General features: G+C 59.0%; 1 protein-coding gene across 1 annotated transcript in view; it reads left to right on the top strand.

Moving 5' to 3' along the window:
* LOC140407727 (G patch domain-containing protein 2-like) overlaps positions 1-27,523 on the top strand; it is a 275,429-nt gene that overhangs the window by 212,884 nt on the left and 35,022 nt on the right. The window lies entirely within an intron of this gene.

Raw genomic sequence — 27,523 nt, 5'->3', positions numbered from 1 at the left:
GCACAAACCCACTGTCTCCACGTCACTCCCCACAAACCCACTGTCTCCACGTCACTCAGCACAAACCCACTGTCTCCACGTCACTCCCCACAAACCCACTGTCTCCACGTCACTCCCCACAAACCCACTGTCTCCTCGTCACTCCCCACAAACCCACTGTCTCCACGTCACTCAGCACAAACCCACTGTCCCCACGTCACTCCCCACAAACCCACTGTCTCCTCGTCACTCCCCACAAACCCACTGTCCCCACGTCACTCCCCACAAACCCACTGTCCCCACGTCACTCCCCACAAACCCACTGTCTCCACGTCACTCCCCACAAACCCACTGTCTCCACGTCACTCCCCACAAACCCACTGTCTCCACGTCACTCCCCACAAACCCACTGTCCCCACGTCACTCCGCACAAACCCACTGTCCCCACGTCACTCCGCACAAACCCACTGTCTCCACGTCACTCCCCACAAACCCACTGTCTCCACGTCACTCCCCACAAACCCACTGTCCCCACGTCACTCCCCACAAACCCACTGTCCCCACGTCACTCCCCACAAACCCACTGTCTCCACGTCACTCCCCACAAACCCACTGTCCCCACGTCACTCCGCACAAACCCACTGTCTCCACGTCACTCCCCACAAACCCACTGTCTCCACGTCACTCCGCACAAACCCACTGTCCCCACGTCACTCCCCACAAACCCACTGTCTCCACGTCACTCCCCACAAACCCACTGTCCCCACGTCACTCCGCACAAACCCACTGTCTCCACGTCACTCCCCACAAACCCACTGTCTCCACGTCACTCCGCACAAACCCACTGTCTCCACGTCACTCCCCACAAACCCACTGTCTCCACGTCACTCCCCACAAACCCACTGTCTCCACGTCACTCCGCACAAACCCACTGTCTCCACGTCACTCCGCACAAACCCACTGTCTCCACGTCACTCCCCACAAACCCACTGTCCCCACGTCACTCCGCACAAACCCACTGTCTCCACGTCACTCCCCACAAACCCACTGTCTCCACGTCACTCCCCACAAACCCACTGTCTCCACGTCACTCCCCACAAACCCACTGTCTCCACGTCACTCCCCACAAACCCACTGTCCCCACGTCACTCCGCACAAACCCACTGTCCCCACGTCACTCCCCACAAACCCACTGTCTCCACGTCACTCCCCACAAACCCACTGTCTCCACGTCACTCAGCACAAACCCACTGTCTCCACGTCACTCCCCACAAACCCACTGTCTCCACGTCACTCAGCACAAACCCACTGTCTCCACGTCACTCCCCACAAACCCACTGTCTCCACGTCACTCCCCACAAACCCACTGTCTCCTCGTCACTCCCCACAAACCCACTGTCTCCACGTCACTCAGCACAAACCCACTGTCCCCACGTCACTCCCCACAAACCCACTGTCTCCTCGTCACTCCCCACAAACCCACTGTCCCCACGTCACTCCCCACAAACCCACTGTCCCCACGTCACTCCCCACAAACCCACTGTCTCCACGTCACTCCCCACAAACCCACTGTCTCCACGTCACTCCCCACAAACCCACTGTCTCCACGTCACTCCCCACAAACCCACTGTCCCCACGTCACTCCGCACAAACCCACTGTCCCCACGTCACTCCGCACAAACCCACTGTCTCCACGTCACTCCCCACAAACCCACTGTCTCCACGTCACTCCCCACAAACCCACTGTCCCCACGTCACTCCCCACAAACCCACTGTCCCCACGTCACTCCCCACAAACCCACTGTCTCCACGTCACTCCCCACAAACCCACTGTCCCCACGTCACTCCGCACAAACCCACTGTCTCCACGTCACTCCCCACAAACCCACTGTCTCCACGTCACTCCGCACAAACCCACTGTCCCCACGTCACTCCCCACAAACCCACTGTCTCCACGTCACTCCCCACAAACCCACTGTCCCCACGTCACTCCGCACAAACCCACTGTCTCCACGTCACTCCCCACAAACCCACTGTCTCCACGTCACTCCGCACAAACCCACTGTCTCCACGTCACTCCCCACAAACCCACTGTCTCCACGTCACTCCCCACAAACCCACTGTCTCCACGTCACTCCGCACAAACCCACTGTCTCCACGTCACTCCGCACAAACCCACTGTCTCCAAGTCACTCCCCACAAACCCACTGTCCCCACGTCACTCCGCACAAACCCACTGTCTCCACGTCACTCCCCACAAACCCACTGTCCCCACGTCACTCAGCACAAACCCACTGTCTCCACGTCACTCCCCACAAACCCACTGTCTCCACGTCACTCCCCACAAACCCACTGTCCCCACGTCACTCCCCACAAACCCACTGTCTCCACGTCACTCCCCACAAACCCACTGTCCCCATGTCACTCCCCACAAACCCACTGTCTCCACGTCACTCCCCACAAACCCACTGTCTCCACGTCACTCCCCACAAACCCACTGTCTCCACGTCACTCCCCACAAACCCACTGTCTCCACGTCACTCCGCACAAACCCACTGTCTCCACGTCACTCCCCACAAACCCACTGTCTCCACGTCACTCCGCACAAACCCACTGTCTCCACGTCACTCCCCACAAACCCACTGTCTCCACGTCACTCCGCACAAACCCACTGTCTCCACGTCACTCCCCACAAACCCACTGTCTCCACGTCACTCCCCACAAACCCACTGTCCCCACGTCACTCCCCACAAACCCACTGTCTCCACGTCACTCCCCACAAACCCACTGTCTCCACGTCACTCCCCACAAACCCACTGTCTCCACGTCACTCAGCACAAACCCACTGTCTCCACGTCACTCCCCACAAACCCACTGTCTCCACGTCACTCAGCACAAACCCACTGTCTCCACGTCACTCCCCACAAACCCACTGTCTCCACGTCACTCCCCACAAACCCACTGTCTCCACGTCACTCAGCACAAACCCACTGTCCCCACGTCACTCCCCACAAACCCACTGTCCCCACGTCACTCAGCACAAACCCACTGTCTCCATGTCACTCCCCACAAACCCACTGTCTCCACGTCACTCCCCACAAACCCACTGTCTCCACGTCACTCCCCACAAACCCACTGTCCCCACGTCACTCCCCACAAACCCACTGTCTCCACGTCACTCCCCACAAACCCACTGTCTCCACGTCACTCCCCCCAAACCCACTGTCTCCACGTCACTCCCCACAAACCCACTGTCCCCACGTCACTCCCCACAAACCCACTGTCCCCACGTCACTCCCCACAAACCCACTGTCTCCACGTCACTCCCCACAAACCCACTGTCTCCACGTCACTCCCCACAAACCCACTGTCTCCACGTCACTCCCCACAAACCCACTGTCTCCACGTCACTCAGCACAAACCCACTGTCCCCACGTCACTCCCCACAAACCCACTGTCTCCACGTCACTCCCCACAAACCCACTGTCCCCACGTCACTCCCCACAAACCCACTGTCTCCACCTCACTCCCCACAAACCTACTGTCTCCACGTCACTCCCCACAAACCCACTGTCTCCACGTCACTCCCCACAAACCCACTGTCTCCACGTCACTCAGCACAAACCCACTGTCCCCACGTCACTCCCCACAAACCCACTGTCTCCACGTCACTCCCCACAAACCCACTGTCTCCACGTCACTCCCCACAAACCCACTGTCTCCACGTCACTCAGCACAAACCCACTGTCTCCACGTCACTCCCCACAAACCCACTGTCTCCACGTCACTCAGCACAAACCCACTGTCCCCACGTCACTCCCCACAAACCCACTGTCTCCACGTCACTCCCCACAAACCCACTGTCTCCACGTCACTCCCCACAAACCCACTGTCTCCACGTCACTCCCCACAAACCCACTGTCTCCACGTCACTCCCCACAAACCCACTGTCTCCACGTCACTCCCCACAAACCCACTGTCCCCACGTCACTCCCCACAAACCCACTGTCTCCACGTCACTCCCCACAAACCCACTGTCTCCACGTCACTCCCCACAAACCCGCTGTCTCCACGTCACTCAGCACAAACCCACTGTCCCCACGTCACTCCCCACAAACCCACTGTCTCCACGTCACTCCCCACAAACCCACTGTCCCCACGTCACTCAGCACAAACCCACTGTCTCCGCGTCACTCCCCACAAACCCACTGTCCCCACGTCACTCCCCACAAACCCACTGTCTCCACGGCACTCCCCACAAACCCACTGTCTCCACGTCACTCCCCACAAACCCACTGTCCCCACGTCACTCCCCACAAACCCACTGTCCCCACGTCACTCCCCACAAACCCACTGTCTCCTCGTCACTCCCCACAAACCAACTGTCTCCACGTCACTCAGCACAAACCCACTGTCCCCACGTCACTCCCCACAAACCCACTGTCTCCACGTCACTCCCCCCAAACCCACTGTCTCCACCTCACTCCCCACAAACCCACTGTCCCCACGTCACTCCGCACAAACCCACTGTCTCCACGTCACTCAGCACAAACCCACTGTCTCCACGTCACTCCCCACAAACCCACTGTCTCCACGTCACTCCCCACAAACCCACTGTCTCCACGTCACTCCCCACAAACCCACTGTCTCCACGTCACTCCCCACAAACCCACTGTCTCCACGTCACTCCCCACAAACCCACTGTCTCCACGTCACTCCCCACAAACCCACTGTCTCCACGTCACTCCCCACAAACCCACTGTCTCCACGTCACTCCCCACAAACCCACTGTCTCCACGTCACTCCCCACAAACCCACTGTCTCCACGTCACTCAGCACAAACCCACTGTCCCCACGTCACTCCCCACAAACCCACTGTCTCCACGTCACTCCCCACAAACCCACTGTCTCCACGTCACTCCCCACAAACCCACTGTCTCCACGTCACTCAGCACAAACCCACTGTCTCCACGTCACTCCCCACAAACCCACTGTCTCCACGTCACTCCCCACAAACCCACTGTCTCCACGTCACTCAGCACAAACCCACTGTCTCCACGTCACTCCCCACAAACCCACTGTCTCCACGTCACTCCCCACAAACCCACTGTCCCCACGTCACTCCCCACAAACCCACTGTCCCCACGTCACTCCCCACAAACCCACTGTCTCCACGTCACTCCCCACAAACCCACTGTCTCCACGTCACTCAGCACAAACCCACTGTCTCCACGTCACTCCCCACAAACCCACTGTCTCCACGTCACTCCCCACAAACCCACTGTCTCCACGTCACTCCCCACAAACCCACTGTCTCCACGTCACTCCCCACAAACCCACTGTCTCCACGTCACTCCCCACAAACCCACTGTCTCCACGTCACTCCCCACAAACCCACTGTCTCCACGTCACTCCCCACAAACCCACTGTCTCCACGTCACTCCCCACAAACCCACTGTCCCCACGTCACTCCCCACAAACCCACTGTCTCCACGTCACTCCCCACAAACCCACTGTCTCCACGTCACTCCCCACAAACCCACTGTCTCCACGTCACTCCCCACAAACCCACTGTCTCCACGTCACTCCGCACAAACCCACTGTCTCCACGTCACTCCCCACAAACCCACTGTCTCCACGTCACTCCCCACAAACCCACTGTCTCCACGTCACTCAGCACAAACCCACTGTCCCCACGTCACTCCCCACAAACCCACTGTCTCCACGTCACTCCCCACAAACCCACTGTCTCCACGTCACTCCCCACAAACCCACTGTCTCCACGTCACTCCCCACAAACCCACTGTCTCCACGTCACTCCCCACAAACCCACTGTCTCCACGTCACTCCCCACAAACCCACTGTCTCCACGTCACTCCCCACAAACCCACTGTCTCCACGTCACTCCCCACAAACCCACTGTCTCCACGTCACTCCCCACAAACCCACTGTCTCCACGTCACTCAGCACAAACCCACTGTCTCCACGTCACTCCGCACAAACCCACTGTCTCCACGTCACTCCCCACAAACCCACTGTCTCCTCGTCACTCCCCAGAAACCCACTGTCTCCACGTCACTCCCCACAAACCCACTGTCTCCACGTCACTCCCCACAAACCCACTGTCCCCACGTCACTCTCCACAAACCCACTGTCCCCACGTCACTCAGCACAAACCTACTGTCTCCACGTCACTCCCCACAAACCCACTGTCTCCACGTCACTCCCCACAAACCCACTGTCTCCACGTCACTCAGCACAAACCCACTGTCTCCACGTCACTCCCCACAAACCCACTGTCTCCACGTCACTCCCCACAAACCCACTGTCTCCACGTCACTCAGCACAAACCCACTGTCTCCACGTCACTCCCCACAAACCCACTGTCTCCACGTCACTCAGCACAAACCCACTGTCTCCACGTCACTCCCCACAAACCCACTGTCTCCACGTCACTCCCCACAAACCCACTGTCCCCACGTCACTCTCCACAAACCCACTGTCCCCACGTCACTCAGCACAAACCCACTGTCTCCACGTCACTCCCCACAAACCCACTGTCTCCACGTCACTCCCCACAAACCCACTGTCTCCACGTCACTCAGCACAAACCCACTGTCTCCACGTCACTCCCCACAAACCCACTGTCTCCACGTCACTCCCCACAAACCCACTGTCTCCACGTCACTCAGCACAAACCCACTGTCTCCACGTCACTCCCCACAAACCCACTGTCTCCACGTCACTCAGCACAAACCCACTGTCTCCACGTCACTCCCCACAAACCCACTGTCTCCACGTCACTCAGCACAAACCCACTGTCTCCACGTCACTCCCCACAAACCCACTGTCTCCACGTCACTCCCCACAAACCCACTGTCCCCACGTCACTCCCCACAAACCCACTGTCTCCACGTCACTCCCCACAAACCCACTGTCTCCACGTCACTCAGCACAAACCCACTGTCCCCACGTCACTCCCCACAAACCCACTGTCTCCACGTCACTCCCCACAAACCCACTGTCTCCACGTCACTCCCCACAAACCCACTGTCTCCACGTCACTCCCCACAAACCCACTGTCTCCACGTCACTCCCCACAAACCCACTGTCCCCACGTCACTCCCCACAAACCCACTGTCTCCACGTCACTCCCCACAAACCCACTGTCTCCACGTCACTCCCCACAAACCCACTGTCTCCACGTCACTCCCCACAAACCCACTGTCTCCACGTCACTCCCCACAAACCCACTGTCTCCACGTCACTCCGCACAAACCCACTGTCTCCACGTCACTCCCCACAAACCCACTGTCTCCACGTCACTCCGCACAAACCCACTGTCCCCACGTCACTCCCCACAAACCCACTGTCTCCACGTCACTCCCCACAAACCCACTGTCTCCACGTCACTCCCCACAAACCCACTGTCTCCACGTCACTCCCCACAAACCCACTGTCTCCACGTCACTCCTCACAAACCCACTGTCTCCACGTCACTCCCCACAAACCCACTGTCTCCACGTCACTCCCCACAAACCCACTGTCTCCACGTCACTCCCCACAAACCCACTGTCTCCACGTCACTCCTCACAAACCCACTGTCCCCACGTCACTCAGCACAAACCCACTGTCTCCACGTCACTCCCCACAAACCCACTGTCTCCACGTCACTCCCCACAAACCCACTGTCTCCACGTCACTCCCTACAAACCCACTGTCCCCACGTCACTCCGCACAAACCCACTGTCTCCACGTCACTCCCCACAAACCCACTGTCTCCACGTCACTCCCCACAAACCCACTGTCTCCACGTCACTCCCCACAAACCCACTGTCCCCACGTCACTCCCCACAAACCCACTGTCTCCACGTCACTCCCCACAAACCCACTGTCTCCACGTCACTCCCCACAAACCCACTGTCTCCACGTCACTCCCCACAAACCCACTGTCTCCACGTCACTCCCTACAAACCCACTGTCCCCACGTCACTCCGCACAAACCCACTGTCTCCACGTCACTCCCCACAAACCCACTGTCCCCACGTCACTCCCCACAAACCCACTGTCTCCACGTCACTCCCCACAAACCCACAGTCTCCACGTCACTCCCCACAAACCCACTGTCCCCACGTCACTCTCCACAAACCCACTGTCTCCACGTCACTCCCCACAAACCCACTGTCTCCACGTCACTCCCCACAAACCCACTCCCCACGTCACTCCGCACAAACCCACTGTCTCCACGTCACTCCCCACAAACCCACTGTCTCCACGTCACTCCGCACAAACCCACTGTCTCCACGTCACTCCCCACAAACCCACTGTCCCCACGTCACTCCCCACAAACCCACTGTCTCCACGTCACTCCCCACAAACCCACTGTCTCCACGTCACTCCCCACAAACCCACTGTCTCCACGTCACTCCCCACAAACCCACTGTCTCCACGTCACTCCTCACAAACCCACTGTCTCCACGTCACTCCCCACAAACCCACTGTCTCCACGTCACTCCCCACAAACCCACTGTCTCCACGTCACTCCCCACAAACCCACTGTCTCCACGTCACTCCTCACAAACCCACTGTCCCCACGTCACTCAGCACAAACCCACTGTCTCCACGTCACTCCCCACAAACCCACTGTCTCCACGTCACTCCCCACAAACCCACTGTCTCCACGTCACTCCCTACAAACCCACTGTCCCCACGTCACTCCGCACAAACCCACTGTCTCCACGTCACTCCCCACAAACCCACTGTCTCCACGTCACTCCCCACAAACCCACTGTCTCCACGTCACTCCCCACAAACCCACTGTCCCCACGTCACTCCCCACAAACCCACTGTCTCCACGTCACTCCCCACAAACCCACTGTCTCCACGTCACTCCCCACAAACCCACTGTCTCCACGTCACTCCCCACAAACCCACTGTCTCCACGTCACTCCCTACAAACCCACTGTCCCCACGTCACTCCGCACAAACCCACTGTCTCCACGTCACTCCCCACAAACCCACTGTCCCCACGTCACTCCCCACAAACCCACTGTCTCCACGTCACTCCCCACAAACCCACAGTCTCCACGTCACTCCCCACAAACCCACTGTCCCCACGTCACTCTCCACAAACCCACTGTCTCCACGTCACTCCCCACAAACCCACTGTCTCCACGTCACTCCCCACAAACCCACTCCCCACGTCACTCCGCACAAACCCACTGTCTCCACGTCACTCCCCACAAACCCACTGTCTCCACGTCACTCCGCACAAACCCACTGTCTCCACGTCACTCCCCACAAACCCACTGTCTCCACGTCACTCCCCACAAACCCACTGTCTCCACGTCACTCCGCACAAACCCACTGTCTCCACGTCACTCCCCACAAACCCACTGTCCCCACATCACTCCCCACAAACCCACTGTCTCCACGTCACTCCGCACAAACCCACTGTCTCCACGTCACTCCCCACAAACCCACTGTCTCCACGTCACTCCGCACAAACCCACTGCCTCCACGTCACTCCCCACAAACCCACTGTCTCCACGTCACTCCCCACAACCCCACTGTCTCCACGTCACTCCGCACAAACCCACTGTCTCCACGTCACTCCCCACAAACCCACTGTCCCCACGTCACTCCCCACAAACCCACTGTCTCCACGTCACTCCGCACAAACCCACTGTCTCCACGTCACTCCCCACAAACCCACTGTCTCCACGTCACTCCCCACAAACCCACTGTCTCCACGTCACTCCGCACAAACCCACTGTCTCCACGTCACTCTCCACAAACCCACTGTCCCCACGTCACTCCCCACAAACCCACTGTCTCCACGTCACTCCCCACAAACCCACTGTCTCCACGTCACTCCCCACAAACCCACTGTCCCCACGTCACTCCGCACAAACCCACTGTCTCCACGTCACTCCCCACAAACCCACTGTCCCCACGTCACTCCCCACAAACCCACTGTCTCCACGTCACTCCGCACAAACCCACTGTCTCCACGTCACTCCCACAAACCCACTGTCCCCACGTCACTCCGCACAAACCCACTGTCTCCACGTCACTCCCCACAAACCCACTGTCCCCACGTCACTCCCCACAAACCCACTGTCTCCACGTCACTCCGCACAAACCCACTGTCTCCACGTCACTCCCCACAAACCCACTGTCTCCACGTCACTCCCCACAAACCCACTGTCTCCACGTCACTCCGCACAAACCCACTGTCTCCACGTCACTCTCCACAAACCCACTGTCCCCACGTCACTCCCCACAAACCCACTGTCTCCACGTCACTCCCCACAAACCCACTGTCTCCACGTCACTCCCCACAAACCCACTGTCCCCACGTCACTCCGCACAAACCCACTGTCTCCACGTCACTCCCCACAAACCCACTGTCCCCACGTCACTCCCCACAAACCCACTGTCTCCACGTCACTCCGCACAAACCCACTGTCTCCACGTCACTCCCCACAAACCCACTGTCCCCACGTCACTCCGCACAAACCCACTGTCTCCACGTCACTCCCCACAAACCCACTGTCTCCACGTCACTCCCCACAAACCCACTGTCCCCACGTCACTCCGCACAAACCCACTGTCTCCACGTCACTCCCCACAAACCCACTGTCCCCACGTCACTCCCCACAAACCCACTGTCCCCACGTCACTCAGCACAAACCCACTGTCCCCACGTCACTCAGCACAAACCCACTGTCCCCACGTCACTCCCCACAAACCCACTGTCCCCACGTCACTCAGCACAAACCCACTGTCTCCACGTCACTCCCCACAAACCCACTGTCTCCACGTCACTCCCCACAAACCCACTGTCTCCACGTCACTCCCCACAAACCCACTGTCTCCACGTCACTCCCCACAAACCCACTGTCTCCACGTCACTCCCCACAAACCCACTGTCTCCACGTCACTCCTCACAAACCCACTGTCCCCACGTCACTCAGCACAAACCCACTGTCTCCACGTCACTCCCCACAAACCCACTGTCTCCACGTCACTCCCCACAAACCCACTGTCTCCACGTCACTCCCTACAAACCCACTGTCCCCACGTCACTCCGCACAAACCCACTGTCTCCACGTCACTCCCCACAAACCCACTGTCTCCACGTCACTCCCCACAAACCCACTGTCTCCACGTCACTCCCCACAAACCCACTGTCCCCACGTCACTCCCCACAAACCCACTGTCTCCACGTCACTCCCCACAAACCCACTGTCTCCACGTCACTCCCCACAAACCCACTGTCTCCACGTCACTCCCCACAAACCCACTGTCTCCACGTCACTCCCTACAAACCCACTGTCCCCACGTCACTCCGCACAAACCCACTGTCTCCACGTCACTCCCCACAAACCCACTGTCCCCACGTCACTCCCCACAAACCCACTGTCTCCACGTCACTCCCCACAAACCCACAGTCTCCACGTCACTCCCCACAAACCCACTGTCCCCACGTCACTCTCCACAAACCCACTGTCTCCACGTCACTCCCCACAAACCCACTGTCTCCACGTCACTCCCCACAAACCCACTCCCCACGTCACTCCGCACAAACCCACTGTCTCCACGTCACTCCCCACAAACCCACTGTCTCCACGTCACTCCGCACAAACCCACTGTCTCCACGTCACTCCCCACAAACCCACTGTCTCCACGTCACTCCCCACAAACCCACTGTCTCCACGTCACTCCGCACAAACCCACTGTCTCCACGTCACTCCCCACAAACCCACTGTCCCCACATCACTCCCCACAAACCCACTGTCTCCACGTCACTCCGCACAAACCCACTGTCTCCACGTCACTCCCCACAAACCCACTGTCTCCACGTCACTCCGCACAAACCCACTGCCTCCACGTCACTCCCCACAAACCCACTGTCTCCACGTCACTCCCCACAACCCCACTGTCTCCACGTCACTCCGCACAAACCCACTGTCTCCACGTCACTCCCCACAAACCCACTGTCCCCACGTCACTCCCCACAAACCCACTGTCTCCACGTCACTCCGCACAAACCCACTGTCTCCACGTCACTCCCCACAAACCCACTGTCTCCACGTCACTCCCCACAAACCCACTGTCTCCACGTCACTCCGCACAAACCCACTGTCTCCACGTCACTCTCCACAAACCCACTGTCCCCACGTCACTCCCCACAAACCCACTGTCTCCACGTCACTCCCCACAAACCCACTGTCTCCACGTCACTCCCCACAAACCCACTGTCCCCACGTCACTCCGCACAAACCCACTGTCTCCACGTCACTCCCCACAAACCCACTGTCCCCACGTCACTCCCCACAAACCCACTGTCTCCACGTCACTCCGCACAAACCCACTGTCTCCACGTCACTCCCCACAAACCCACTGTCCCCACGTCACTCCGCACAAACCCACTGTCTCCACGTCACTCCCCACAAACCCACTGTCCCCACGTCACTCCCCACAAACCCACTGTCTCCACGTCACTCCGCACAAACCCACTGTCTCCACGTCACTCCCCACAAACCCACTGTCTCCACGTCACTCCCCACAAACCCACTGTCTCCACGTCACTCCGCACAAACCCACTGTCTCCACGTCACTCTCCACAAACCCACTGTCCCCACGTCACTCCCCACAAACCCACTGTCTCCACGTCACTCCCCACAAACCCACTGTCTCCACGTCACTCCCCACAAACCCACTGTCCCCACGTCACTCCGCACAAACCCACTGTCTCCACGTCACTCCCCACAAACCCACTGTCCCCACGTCACTCCCCACAAACCCACTGTCTCCACGTCACTCCGCACAAACCCACTGTCTCCACGTCACTCCCCACAAACCCACTGTCCCCACGTCACTCCGCACAAACCCACTGTCTCCACGTCACTCCCCACAAACCCACTGTCTCCACGTCACTCCCCACAAACCCACTGTCCCCACGTCACTCCGCACAAACCCACTGTCTCCACGTCACTCCCCACAAACCCACTGTCCCCACGTCACTCCCCACAAACCCACTGTCCCCACGTCACTCAGCACAAACCCACTGTCCCCACGTCACTCAGCACAAACCCACTGTCCCCACGTCACTCCCCACAAACCCACTGTCCCCACGTCACTCAGCACAAACCCACTGTCTCCACGTCACTCCCCACAAACCCACTGTCTCCACGTCACTCCCCACAAACCCACTGTCTCCACGTCACTCCCCACAAACCCACTGTCTCCACGTCACTCCCCACAAACCCACTGTCTCCACGTCACTCCCCACAAACCCACTGTCTCCACGTCACTCCCCACAAACCCACTGTCTCCACGTCACTCCCCCCAAACCCACTGTCTCCACCTCACTCCCCACAAACCCACTGTCCCCACGTCACTCCGCACAAACCCACTGTCTCCACGTCACTCAGCACAAACCCACTGTCTCCACGTCACTCCCCACAAACCCACTGTCTCCACGTCACTCCCCACAAACCCACTGTCTCCACGTCACTCCCCACAAACCCACTGTCTCCACGTCACTCCCCACAAACCCACTGTCTCCACGTCACTCCCCACAAACCCACTGTCTCCACGTCACTCCCCACAAACCCACTGTCTCCACGTCACTCAGCACAAACCCACTGTCTCCACGTCACTCCCCACAAACCCACTGTCTCCACGTCACTCCCCACAAACCCACTGTCCCCACGTCACTCCCCACAAACCCACTGTCCCCACGTCACTCAGCACAAACCCACTGTCTCCACGTCACTCCCCACAAACCCACTGTCTCCATGTCACTCCCCACAAACCCACTGTCTCCACGTCACTCCCCACAAACCCACTGTCTCCACGTCACTCCCCACAAACCCACTGTCTCCACGTCACTCCCCACAAACCCACTGTCTCCACGTCACTCCGCACAAACCCACTGTCTCCACGTCACTCCCCACAAACCCACTGTCTCCACGTCACTCCGCACAAACCCACTGTCTCCACGTCACTCCGCACAAACCCACTGTCCCCACGTCACTCAGCACAAACCCACTGTCTCCACGTCACTCCCCACAAACCCACTGTCTCCACGTCACTCCCCACAAACCCACTGTCTCCACGTCACTCCCCACAAACCCACTGTCTCCACGTCACTCCCCACAAACCCACTGTCCCCACGTCACTCCCCACAAACCCACTGTCTCCACGTCACTCCGCACAAACCCACTGTCCCCACGTCACTCCCCACAAACCCACTGTCTGCACGTCACTCAGCACAAACCCACTGTCTCCACGTCACTCCCCACAAACCCACTGTCTCCACGTCACTCCCCACAAACCCACTGTCTCCACGTCACTCCCCACAAACCCACTGTCTCCACGTCACTCCCCACAAACCCACTGTCTCCACGTCACTCCCCACAAACCCACTGTCTCCACGTCACTCCCCACAAACCCACTGTCCCCACGTCACTCCCCACAAACCCACTGTCTCCACGTCACTCCGCACAAACCCACTGTCTCCACGTCACTCCCCCCAAACCCACTGTCCCCACGTCACTCCCCACAAACCCGCTGTCTCCACGTCACTCCCCACAAACCCACTGTCTCCACGTCACTCCCCACAAACCCACTGTCTCCACGTCACTCCGCACAAACCCACTGTCTCCACGTCACTCCCCACAAACCCACTGTCTCCACGTCACTCCCCACAAACCCACTGTCTCCACGTCACTCAGCACAAACCCACTGTCCCCACGTCACTCCTCACAAACCCACTGTCTCCACGTCACTCCCCACAAACCCACTGTCTCCACGTCACTCCCCACAAACCCACTGTCTCCACGTCACTCCCCACAAACCCACTGTCTCCACGTCACTCCCCACAAACCCACTGTCTCCACGTCACTCCCCACAAACCCACTGTCTCCACGTCACTCCCCACAAACCCACTGTCTCCACGTCACTCCCCACAAACCCACTGTCTCCACGTCACTCCTCACAAACCCACTGTCCCCACGTCACTCAGCACAAACCCACTGTCTCCACGTCACTCCCCACAAACCCACTGTCTCCACGTCACTCCCCACAAACCCACTGTCTCCACGTCACTCCCCACAAACCCACTGTCTCCACGTCACTCAGCACAAACCCACTGTCTCCACGTCACTCCGCACAAACCCACTGTCTCCACGTCACTCCCCACAAACCCACTGTCTCCACGTCACTCCCCACAAACCCACTGTCTCCTCGTCACTCCCCACAAACCCACTGTCTCCACGTCACTCCCCACAAACCCACTGTCTCCACGTCACTCCCCACAAACCCACTGTCTCCACGTCACTCCCCACAAACCCACTGTCTCCACGTCACTCAGCACAAACCCACTGTCCCCACGTCACTCCCCACAAACCCACTGTCTCCACGTCACTCCCCACAAACCCACTGTCCCCACGTCACTCCCCACAAACCCACTGTCTCCACGTCACTCCCCACAAACCCACTGTCCCCACGTCACTCCGCACAAACCCACTGTCTCCACGTCACTCCCCACAAACCTACTGTCTCCACGTCACTCCCCACAAACCCACTGTCTCCACGTCACTCAGCACAAACCCACTGTCTCCACGTCACTCCCCACAAACCCACTGTCTCCACGTCACTCCCCACAAACCCACTGTCTCCACGTCACTCCCCACAAACCCACTGTCTCCACGTCACTCCCCACAAACCCACTGTCTCCACGTCACTCCGCACAAACCCACTGTCTCCACGTCACTCCCCACAAACCCACTGTCCCCACGTCACTCCCCACAAACCCACTGTCTCCACGTCACTCCCCACAAACCCACTGTCCCCACGTCACTCCCCACAAACCCACTGTCTCCACGTCACTCCCCACAAACCCACTGTCTCCACGTCACTCCCCACAAACCCACTGTCTCCACGTCACTCCCCACAAACCCACTGTCTCCACGTCACTCCGCACAAACCCACTGTCTCCACGTCACTCCCCACAAACCCACTGTCTCCACGTCACTCCGCACAAACCCACTGTCCCCACGTCACTCCCCACAAACCCACTGTCTCCACGTCACTCCCCACAAACCCACTGTCTCCACGTCACTCCCCACAAACCCACTGTCTCCACGTCACTCCTCACAAACCCACTGTCCCCACGTCACTCAGCACAAACCCACTGTCTCCACGTCACTCCCCACAAACCCACTGTCTCCACGTCACTCCCCACAAACCCACTGTCTCCTCGTCACTCCCCACAAACCCACTGTCTCCACGTCACTCCCCACAAACCCACTGTCTCCACGTCACTCCGCACAAACCCACTGTCTCCACGTCACTCCCCACAAACCCACTGTCCCCACATCACTCCCCACAAACCCACTGTCTCCACGTCACTCCGCACAAACCCACTGTCTCCACGTCACTCCCCACAAACCCACTGTCTCCACGTCACTCCGCACAAACCCACTGCCTCCACGTCACTCCCCACAAACCCACTGTCTCCACGTCACTCCCCACAACCCCACTGTCTCCACGTCACTCCGCACAAACCCACTGTCTCCACGTCACTCCCCACAAACCCACTGTCCCCACGTCACTCCCCACAAACCCACTGTCTCCACGTCACTCCGCACAAACCCACTGTCTCCACGTCACTCCCCACAAACCCACTGTCTCCACGTCACTCCCCACAAACCCACTGTCTCCACGTCACTCCGCACAAACCCACTGTCTCCACGTCACTCTCCACAAACCCACTGTCCCCACGTCACTCCCCACAAACCCACTGTCTCCACGTCACTCCCCACAAACCCACTGTCTCCACGTCACTCCCCACAAACCCACTGTCCCCACGTCACTCCGCACAAACCCACTGTCTCCACGTCACTCCCCACAAACCCACTGTCCCCACGTCACTCCCCACAAACCCACTGTCTCCACGTCACTCCGCACAAACCCACTGTCTCCACGTCACTCCCCACAAACCCACTGTCCCCACGTCACTCCGCACAAACCCACTGTCTCCACGTCACTCCCCACAAACCCACTGTCCCCACGTCACTCCCCACAAACCCACTGTCTCCACGTCACTCCGCACAAACCCACTGTCTCCACGTCACTCCCCACAAACCCACTGTCTCCACGTCACTCCCCACAAACCCACTGTCTCCACGTCACTCCGCACAAACCCACTGTCTCCACGTCACTCTCCACAAACCCACTGTCCCCACGTCACTCCCCACAAACCCACTGTCTCCACGTCACTCCCCACAAACCCACTGTCTCCACGTCACTCCCCACAAACCCACTGTCCCCACGTCACTCCGCACAAACCCACTGTCTCCACGTCACTCCCCACAAACCCACTGTCCCCACGTCACTCCCCACAAACCCACTGTCTCCACGTCACTCCGCACAAACCCACTGTCTCCACGTCACTCCCCACAAACCCACTGTCCCCACGTCACTCCGCACAAACCCACTGTCTCCACGTCACTCCCCACAAACCCACTGTCTCCACGTCACTCCCCACAAACCCACTGTCCCCACGTCACTCCGCACAAACCCACTGTCTCCACGTCACTCCCCACAAACCCACTGTCCCCACGTCACTCCCCACAAACCCACTGTCCCCACGTCACTCAGCACAAACCCACTGTCCCCACGTCACTCAGCACAAACCCACTGTCCCCACGTCACTCCCCACAAACCCACTGTCTCCACGTCACTCCCCACAAACCCACTGTCTCCTCGTCACTCCCCACAAACCCACTGTCTCCACGTCACTCCCCACAAACCCACTGTCTCCACGTCACTCCCCACAAACCCACTGTCTCCACGTCACTCCCCACAAACCCACTGTCTCCACGTCACTCAGCACAAACCCACTGTCCCCACGTCACTCCCCACAAACCCACTGTCTCCACGTCACTCCCCACAAACCCACTGTCCCCACGTCACTCCCCACAAACCCACTGTCTCCACGTCACTCCCCACAAACCCACTGTCCCCACGTCACTCCGCACAAACCCACTGTCTCCACGTCACTCCCCACAAACCTACTGTCTCCACGTCACTCCCCACAAACCCACTGTCTCCACGTCACTCAGCACAAACCCACTGTCTCCACGTCACTCCCCACAAACCCACTGTCTCCACGTCACTCCCCACAAACCCACTGTCTCCACGTCACTCCCCACAAACCCACTGTCTCCACGTCACTCCCCACAAACCCACTGTCTCCACGTCACTCCGCACAAACCCACTGTCTCCACGTCACTCCCCACAAACCCACTGTCCCCACGTCACTCCCCACAAACCCACTGTCTCCACGTCACTCCCCACAAACCCACTGTCCCCACGTCACTCCCCACAAACCCACTGTCTCCACGTCACTCCCCACAAACCCACTGTCTCCACGTCACTCCCCACAAACCCACTGTCTCCACGTCACTCCCCACAAACCCACTGTCTCCACGTCACTCCGCACAAACCCACTGTCTCCACGTCACTCCCCACAAACCCACTGTCTCCACGTCACTCCGCACAAACCCACTGTCCCCACGTCACTCCCCACAAACCCACTGTCTCCACGTCACTCCCCACAAACCCACTGTCTCCACGTCACTCCCCACAAACCCACTGTCTCCACGTCACTCCTCACAAACCCACTGTCCCCACGTCACTCAGCACAAACCCACTGTCTCCACGTCACTCCCCACAAACCCACTGTCTCCACGTCACTCCCCACAAACCCACTGTCTCCTCGTCACTCCCCACAAACCCACTGTCTCCACGTCACTCCCCACAAACCCACTGTCTCCACGTCACTCCGCACAAACCCACTGTCTCCACGTCACTCCCCACAAACCCACTGTCCCCACATCACTCCCCACAAACCCACTGTCTCCACGTCACTCCGCACAAACCCACTGTCTCCACGTCACTCCCCACAAACCCACTGTCTCCACGTCACTCCGCACAAACCCACTGCCTCCACGTCACTCCCCACAAACCCACTGTCTCCACGTCACTCCCCACAACCCCACTGTCTCCACGTCACTCCGCACAAACCCACTGTCTCCACGTCACTCCCCACAAACCCACTGTCCCCACGTCACTCCCCACAAACCCACTGTCTCCACGTCACTCCGCACAAACCCACTGTCTCCACGTCACTCCCCACAAACCCACTGTCTCCACGTCACTCCCCACAAACCCACTGTCTCCACGTCACTCCGCACAAACCCACTGTCTCCACGTCACTCTCCACAAACCCACTGTCCCCACGTCACTCCCCACAAACCCACTGTCTCCACGTCACTCCCCACAAACCCACTGTCTCCACGTCACTCCCCACAAACCCACTGTCCCCACGTCACTCCGCACAAACCCACTGTCTCCACGTCACTCCCCACAAACCCACTGTCCCCACGTCACTCCCCACAAACCCACTGTCTCCACGTCACTCCGCACAAACCCACTGTCTCCACGTCACTCCCCACAAACCCACTGTCCCCACGTCACTCCGCACAAACCCACTGTCTCCACGTCACTCCCCACAAACCCACTGTCCCCACGTCACTCCCCACAAACCCACTGTCTCCACGTCACTCCGCACAAACCCACTGTCTCCACGTCACTCCCCACAAACCCACTGTCTCCACGTCACTCCCCACAAACCCACTGTCTCCACGTCACTCCGCACAAACCCACTGTCTCCACGTCACTCTCCACAAACCCACTGTCCCCACGTCACTCCCCACAAACCCACTGTCTCCACGTCACTCCCCACAAACCCACTGTCTCCACGTCACTCCCCACAAACCCACTGTCCCCACGTCACTCCGCACAAACCCACTGTCTCCACGTCACTCCCCACAAACCCACTGTCCCCACGTCACTCCCCACAAACCCACTGTCTCCACGTCACTCCGCACAAACCCACTGTCTCCACGTCACTCCCCACAAACCCACTGTCCCCACGTCACTCCGCACAAACCCACTGTCTCCACGTCACTCCCCACAAACCCACTGTCTCCACGTCACTCCCCACAAACCCACTGTCCCCACGTCACTCCGCACAAACCCACTGTCTCCACGTCACTCCCCACAAACCCACTGTCCCCACGTCACTCCCCACAAACCCACTGTCCCCACGTCACTCAGCACAAACCCACTGTCCCCACGTCACTCAGCACAAACCCACTGTCCCCACGTCACTCCCCACAAACCCACTGTCCCCACGTCACTCAGCACAAACCCACTGTCTCCACGTCACTCCCCACAAACCCACTGTCTCCACGTCACTCCCCACAAACCCACTGTCTCCACGTCACTCCCCACAAACCCACTGTCTCCACGTCACTCCCCACAAACCCACTGTCTCCACGTCACTCCCCACAAACCCACTGTCTCCACGTCACTCCCCACAAACCCACTGTCTCCACGTCACTCCCCCCAAACCCACTGTCTCCACCTCACTCCCCACAAACCCACTGTCCCCACGTCACTCCGCACAAACCCACTGTCTCCACGTCACTCAGCACAAACCCACTGTCTCCACGTCACTCCCCACAAACCCACTGTCTCCACGTCACTCCCCACAAACCCACTGTCTCCACGTCACTCCCCACAAACCCACTGTCTCCACGTCACTCCCCACAAACCCACTGTCTCCACGTCACTCCCCACAAACCCACTGTCTCCACGTCACTCCCCACAAACCCACTGTCTCCACGTCACTCAGCACAAACCCACTGTCTCCACGTCACTCCCCACAAACCCACTGTCTCCACGTCACTCCCCACAAACCCACTGTCCCCACGTCACTCCCCACAAACCCACTGTCCCCACGTCACTCAGCACAAACCCACTGTCTCCACGTCACTCCCCACAAACCCACTGTCTCCATGTCACTCCCCACAAACCCACTGTCTCCACGTCACTCCCCACAAACCCACTGTCTCCACGTCACTCCCCACAAACCCACTGTCTCCACGTCACTCCCCACAAACCCACTGTCTCCACGTCACTCCGCACAAACCCACTGTCTCCACGTCACTCCCCACAAACCCACTGTCTCCACGTCACTCCGCACAAACCCACTGTCTCCACGTCACTCCGCACAAACCCACTGTCCCCACGTCACTCAGCACAAACCCACTGTCTCCACGTCACTCCCCACAAACCCACTGTCTCCACGTCACTCCCCACAAACCCACTGTCTCCACGTCACTCCCCACAAACCCACTGTCTCCACGTCACTCCCCACAAACCCACTGTCCCCACGTCACTCCCCACAAACCCACTGTCTCCACGTCACTCCGCACAAACCCACTGTCCCCACGTCACTCCCCACAAACCCACTGTCTGCACGTCACTCAGCACAAACCCACTGTCTCCACGTCACTCCCCACAAACCCACTGTCTCCACGTCACTCCCCACAAACCCACTGTCTCCACGTCACTCCCCACAAACCCACTGTCTCCACGTCACTCCCCACAAACCCACTGTCTCCACGTCACTCCCCACAAACCCACTGTCTCCACGTCACTCCCCACAAACCCACTGTCTCCACGTCACTCCCCACAAACCCACTGTCCCCACGTCACTCCCCACAAACCCACTGTCTCCACGTCACTCCGCACAAACCCACTGTCTCCACGTCACTCCCCCCAAACCCACTGTCCCCACGTCACTCCCCACAAACCCGCTGTCTCCACGTCACTCCCCACAAACCCACTGTCTCCACGTCACTCCCCACAAACCCACTGTCTCCACGTCACTCCGCACAAACCCACTGTCTCCACGTCACTCCCCACAAACCCACTGTCTCCACGTCACTCCCCACAAACCCACTGTCTCCACGTCACTCAGCACAAACCCACTGTCCCCACGTCACTCCCCACAAACCCACTGTCTCCACGTCACTCCCCACAAACCCACTGTCTCCACGTCACTCCCCACAAACCCACTGTCTCCACGTCACTCCCCACAAACCCACTGTCTCCACGTCACTCCCCACAAACCCACTGTCTCCACGTCACTCCCCACAAACCCACTGTCTCCACGTCACTCCCCACAAACCCACTGTCTCCACGTCACTCCCCACAAACCCACTGTCTCCACGTCACTCCTCACAAACCCACTGTCCCCACGTCACTCAGCACAAACCCACTGTCTCCACGTCACTCCCCACAAACCCACTGTCTCCACGTCACTCCCCACAAACCCACTGTCTCCACGTCACTCCCCACAAACCCACTGTCTCCACGTCACTCAGCACAAACCCACTGTCTCCACGTCACTCCGCACAAACCCACTGTCTCCACGTCACTCCCCACAAACCCACTGTCTCCACGTCACTCCCCACAAACCCACTGTCTCCTCGTCACTCCCCACAAACCCACTGTCTCCACGTCACTCCCCACAAACCCACTGTCTCCACGTCACTCCCCACAAACCCACTGTCTCCACGTCACTCCCCACAAACCCACTGTCTCCACGTCACTCAGCACAAACCCACTGTCCCCACGTCACTCCCCACAAACCCACTGTCTCCACGTCACTCCCCACAAACCCACTGTCCCCACGTCACTCCCCACAAACCCACTGTCTCCACGTCACTCCCCACAAACCCACTGTCCCCACGTCACTCCGCACAAACCCACTGTCTCCACGTCACTCCCCACAAACCTACTGTCTCCACGTCACTCCCCACAAACCCACTGTCTCCACGTCACTCAGCACAAACCCACTGTCTCCACGTCACTCCCCACAAACCCACTGTCTCCACGTCACTCCCCACAAACCCACTGTCTCCACGTCACTCCCCACAAACCCACTGTCTCCACGTCACTCCCCACAAACCCACTGTCTCCACGTCACTCCGCACAAACCCACTGTCTCCACGTCACTCCCCACAAACCCACTGTCCCCACGTCACTCCCCACAAACCCACTGTCTCCACGTCACTCCCCACAAACCCACTGTCCCCACGTCACTCCCCACAAACCCACTGTCTCCACGTCACTCCCCACAAACCCACTGTCTCCACGTCACTCCCCACAAACCCACTGTCTCCACGTCACTCCCCACAAACCCACTGTCTCCACGTCACTCCGCACAAACCCACTGTCTCCACGTCACTCCCCACAAACCCACTGTCTCCACGTCACTCCGCACAAACCCACTGTCCCCACGTCACTCCCCACAAACCCACTGTCTCCACGTCACTCCCCACAAACCCACTGTCTCCACGTCACTCCCCACAAACCCACTGTCTCCACGTCACTCCTCACAAACCCACTGTCCCCACGTCACTCAGCACAAACCCACTGTCTCCACGTCACTCCCCACAAACCCACTGTCTCCACGTCACTCCCCACAAACCCACTGTCTCCTCGTCACTCCCCACAAACCCACTGTCTCCACGTCACTCCCCACAAACCCACTGTCTCCACGTCACTCCCCACAAACCCACTGTCTCCACGTCACTCCCTACAAACCCACTGTCCCCACTTCACTCCGCACAAACCCACTGTCTCCACGTCACTCCCCACAAACCCACTGTCTCCACGTCACTCCCCACAAACCCACTGTCTCCTCGTCACTCCCCACAAACCCACTGTCTCCACGTCACTCCCCACAAACCCACTGTCTCCACGTCACTCCCCACAAACCCACTGTCTCCTCGTCACTCCCCACAAACCCACTGTCTCCACGTCACTCCCCACAAACCCACTGTCTCCACGTCACTCCCCACAAACCCACTGTCTCCACGTCACTCCCCACAAACCCACTGTCTCCACGTCACTCAGCACAAACCCACTGTCCCCACGTCACTCCCCACAAACCCACTGTCTCCACGTCACTCCCCACAAACCCACTGTCCCCACGTCACTCCCCACAAACCCACTGTCTCCACGTCACTCCCCACAAACCCACTGTCCCCACGTCACTCCGCACAAACCCACTGTCTCCACGTCACTCCCTACAAACCCACTGTCCCCACGTCACTCCGCACAAACCCACTGTCTCCACGTCACTCCCCACAAACCCACTGTCCCCACGTCACTCCCCACAAACCCACTGTCTCCACGTCACTCCCCACAAACCCACTGTCTCCACGTCACTCCCCACAAACCCACTGTCTCCACGTCACTCTCCACAAACCCACTGTCCCCACGTCACTCCCCACAAACCCACTGTCTCCACGTCACTCCCCACAAACCCACTGTCTCCACGTCACTCCCCACAAACCCACTGTCTCCACGTCACTCCCCACAAACCCACTGTCTCCACGTCACTCCCCACAAACCCACTGTCTCCACGTCACTCAGCACAAACCCACTGTCTCCACGTCACTCCGCACAAACCCGCTGTCTCCACGTCACTCCCCACAAACCCACTGTCTCCACGTCACTCCCCACAAACCCACTGTCTCCACGTCACTCCCCACAAACCCACTGTCTCCACGTCACTCCCCACAAACCCACTGTCTCCACGTCACTCCCCACAAACCCACTGTCTCCACGTCACTCCGCACAAACCCGCTGTCTCCACGTCACTCCCCACAAACCCACTGTCTCCACGTCACTCCCCACAAACCCACTGTCTCCACGTCACTCCCCACAAACCCGCTGTCTCCACGTCACTCCCCACAAACCCGCTGTCCCCACGTCACTCCGCACAAACCCACTGTCTCCACGTCACTCCCCACAAACCCACTGTCTCCACGTCACTCCCCACAAACCCACTGTCTCCACGTCACTCCCCACAAACCCACTGTCCCCACGTCACTCAGCACAAACCCACTGTCCCCACGTCACTCCCCACAAACCCACTGTCTCCACGTCACTCCCCACAAACCCACTGTCCCCACGTCACTCCGCACAAACCCACTGTCCCCACGTCACTCCCCACAAACCCACTGTCTCCACGTCACTCCCCACAAACCCACTGTCCCCACGTCACTCCGCACAAACCCACTGTCTCCACGTCACTCCCCACAAACCCACTGTCCCCACGTCACTCTCCACAAACCCACTGTCTCCACGTCACTCCCCACAAACCCACTGTCTCCACGTCACTCCCCACAAACCCACTGTCTCCACGTCACTCCGCACAAACCCACTGTCCCCACGTCACTCAGCACAAACCCACTGTCTCCACGTCACTCCCTACAAACCCACTGTCTCCACATCACTCCTCACAAACCCACTGTCCCCACGTCACTCCCCACAAACCCGCTGTCTCCACGTCACTCCCCACAAACCCACTGTCCCCACGTCACTCTCCACAAACCCACTGTCCCCACGTCACTCCCCACAAACCCACTGTCTCCACGTCACTCCCCACAAACCCACTGTCCCCACGTCACTCAGCACAAACCCACTGTCTCCACGTCACTCCCCACAAACCCACTGTCTCCACGTCACTCCCCACAAACCCACTGTCTCCACGTCACTCAGCACAAACCCACTGTCTCCACGTCACTCCCCACAAACCCACTGTCTCCACGTCACTCCCCACAAACCCACTGTCTCCACGTCACTCCGCACAAACCCACTGTCTCCACGTCACTCCCCACAAACCCACTGTCCCCACGTCACTCAGCACAAACCCACTGTCTCCACGTCACTCAGCACAAACCCACTGTCTCCACGTCACTCCGCACAAACCCACTGTCTCCACGTCACTCCCCCCAAACCCACTGTCTCCATGTCACTCCCCACAAACCCACTGTCCCCACGTCACTCCCCACAAACCCACTGTCTCCACGTCACTCAGCACAAACCCACTGTCTCCACGTCACTCCGCACAAACCCACTGTCTCCACGTCACTCCCCCCAAACCCACTGTCTCCACGTCACTCCGCACAAACCCACTGTCTCCACGTCACTCCCCACAAACCCACTGTCTCCACGTCACTGCCCACAAACCCGCTGTCCCCACGTCACTCCCCACAAACCCACTGTCTCCACGTCACTCCCCACAAACCCACTGTCTCCACGTCACTCCCCACAAACCCACTGTCTCCACGTCACTCCCCACAAACCCGCTGTCCCCACGTCACTCCCCACAAACCCACTGTCTCCACGTCACTCCCCACAAACCCACTGTCCCCACGTCACTCAGCACAAACCCACTGTCCCCACGTCACTCCCCACAAACCCACTGTCCCCACGTCACTCCACACAAACCCACTGTCTCCACGTCACTCCCCACAAACCCACTGTCTCCACGTCACTCCCCACAAACCCACTGTCTCCACGTCACTCCCCACAAACCCACTGTCTCCACGTCACTCAGCACAAACCCACTGTCTCCACGTCACTCCCCACAAACCCACTGTCCCCACGTCACTCCCCACAAACCCACTGTCTCCACATCACTCAGCACAAACCCACTGTCTCCACGTCACTCCCCACAAACCCACTGTCCCCACGTCACTCCCCACAAACCCACTGTCCCCACGTCACTCCCCACAAACCCACTGTCTCCACGTCACTCCCCACAAACCCACTGTCTCCACGTCACTCCCCACAAACCCACTGTCTCCACGTCACTCAGCACAAACCCACTGTCTCCACGTCACTCAGCACAAACCCACTGTCTCCACGTCACTCCCCACAAACCCACTGTCTCCACGTCACTCCCCACAAACCCACTGTCTCCACGTCACTCCCCACAAACCCACTGTCTCCACGTCACTCCCCACAAACCCACTGTCTCCACGTCACTCCCCACAAACCCACTGTCTCCACGTCACTCCCCACAAACCCACTGTCTCCACGTCACTCAGCACAAACCCACTGTCTCCACGTCACTCCCCACAAACCCACTGTCTCCACGTCACTCCCCACAAACCCACTGTCTCCACGTCACTCCCCACAAACCCACTGTCTCCACGTCACTCCCCACAAACCCACTGTCCCCCACGTCACTCCCCACAAACCCACTGTCTCCACGTCACTCCCCACAAACCCACTGTCTCCACGTCACTCCCCACAAACCCACTGTCTCCACGTCACTCCCCACAAACCCACTGTCTCCACGTCACTCCCCACAAACCCACTGTCTCCACGTCACTCCCCACAAACCCACTGTCTCCACGTCACTCCGCACAAACCCACTGTCTCCACGTCACTCCCCACAAACCCACTGTCTCCACGTCACTCAGCACAAACCCACTGTCTCCACGTCACTCCCCACAAACCCACTGTCTCCACGTCACTCCGCACAAACCCACTGTCTCCACGTCACTCCGCACAAACCCACTGTCTCCACGTCACTCTCCACAAACCCACTGTCTCCACGTCACTCCCCACAAACCCACTGTCTCCACGTCACTCCCCACAAACCCACTGTCCCCACGTCACTCCCCACAAACCCACTGTCTCCACGTCACTCCGCACAAACCCACTGTCTCCACGTCACTCTCCACAAACCCACTGTCTCCACGTCACTCTCCACAAACCCACTGTCTCCACGTCACTCCCCAGAAAC

This window comes from Scyliorhinus torazame, chromosome 2, assembly GCF_047496885.1.
Source record: "Scyliorhinus torazame isolate Kashiwa2021f chromosome 2, sScyTor2.1, whole genome shotgun sequence".
Taxonomy (NCBI): domain Eukaryota; kingdom Metazoa; phylum Chordata; class Chondrichthyes; order Carcharhiniformes; family Scyliorhinidae; genus Scyliorhinus; species Scyliorhinus torazame.
This window is presented reverse-complemented; position numbering and strand designations above follow the sequence as displayed.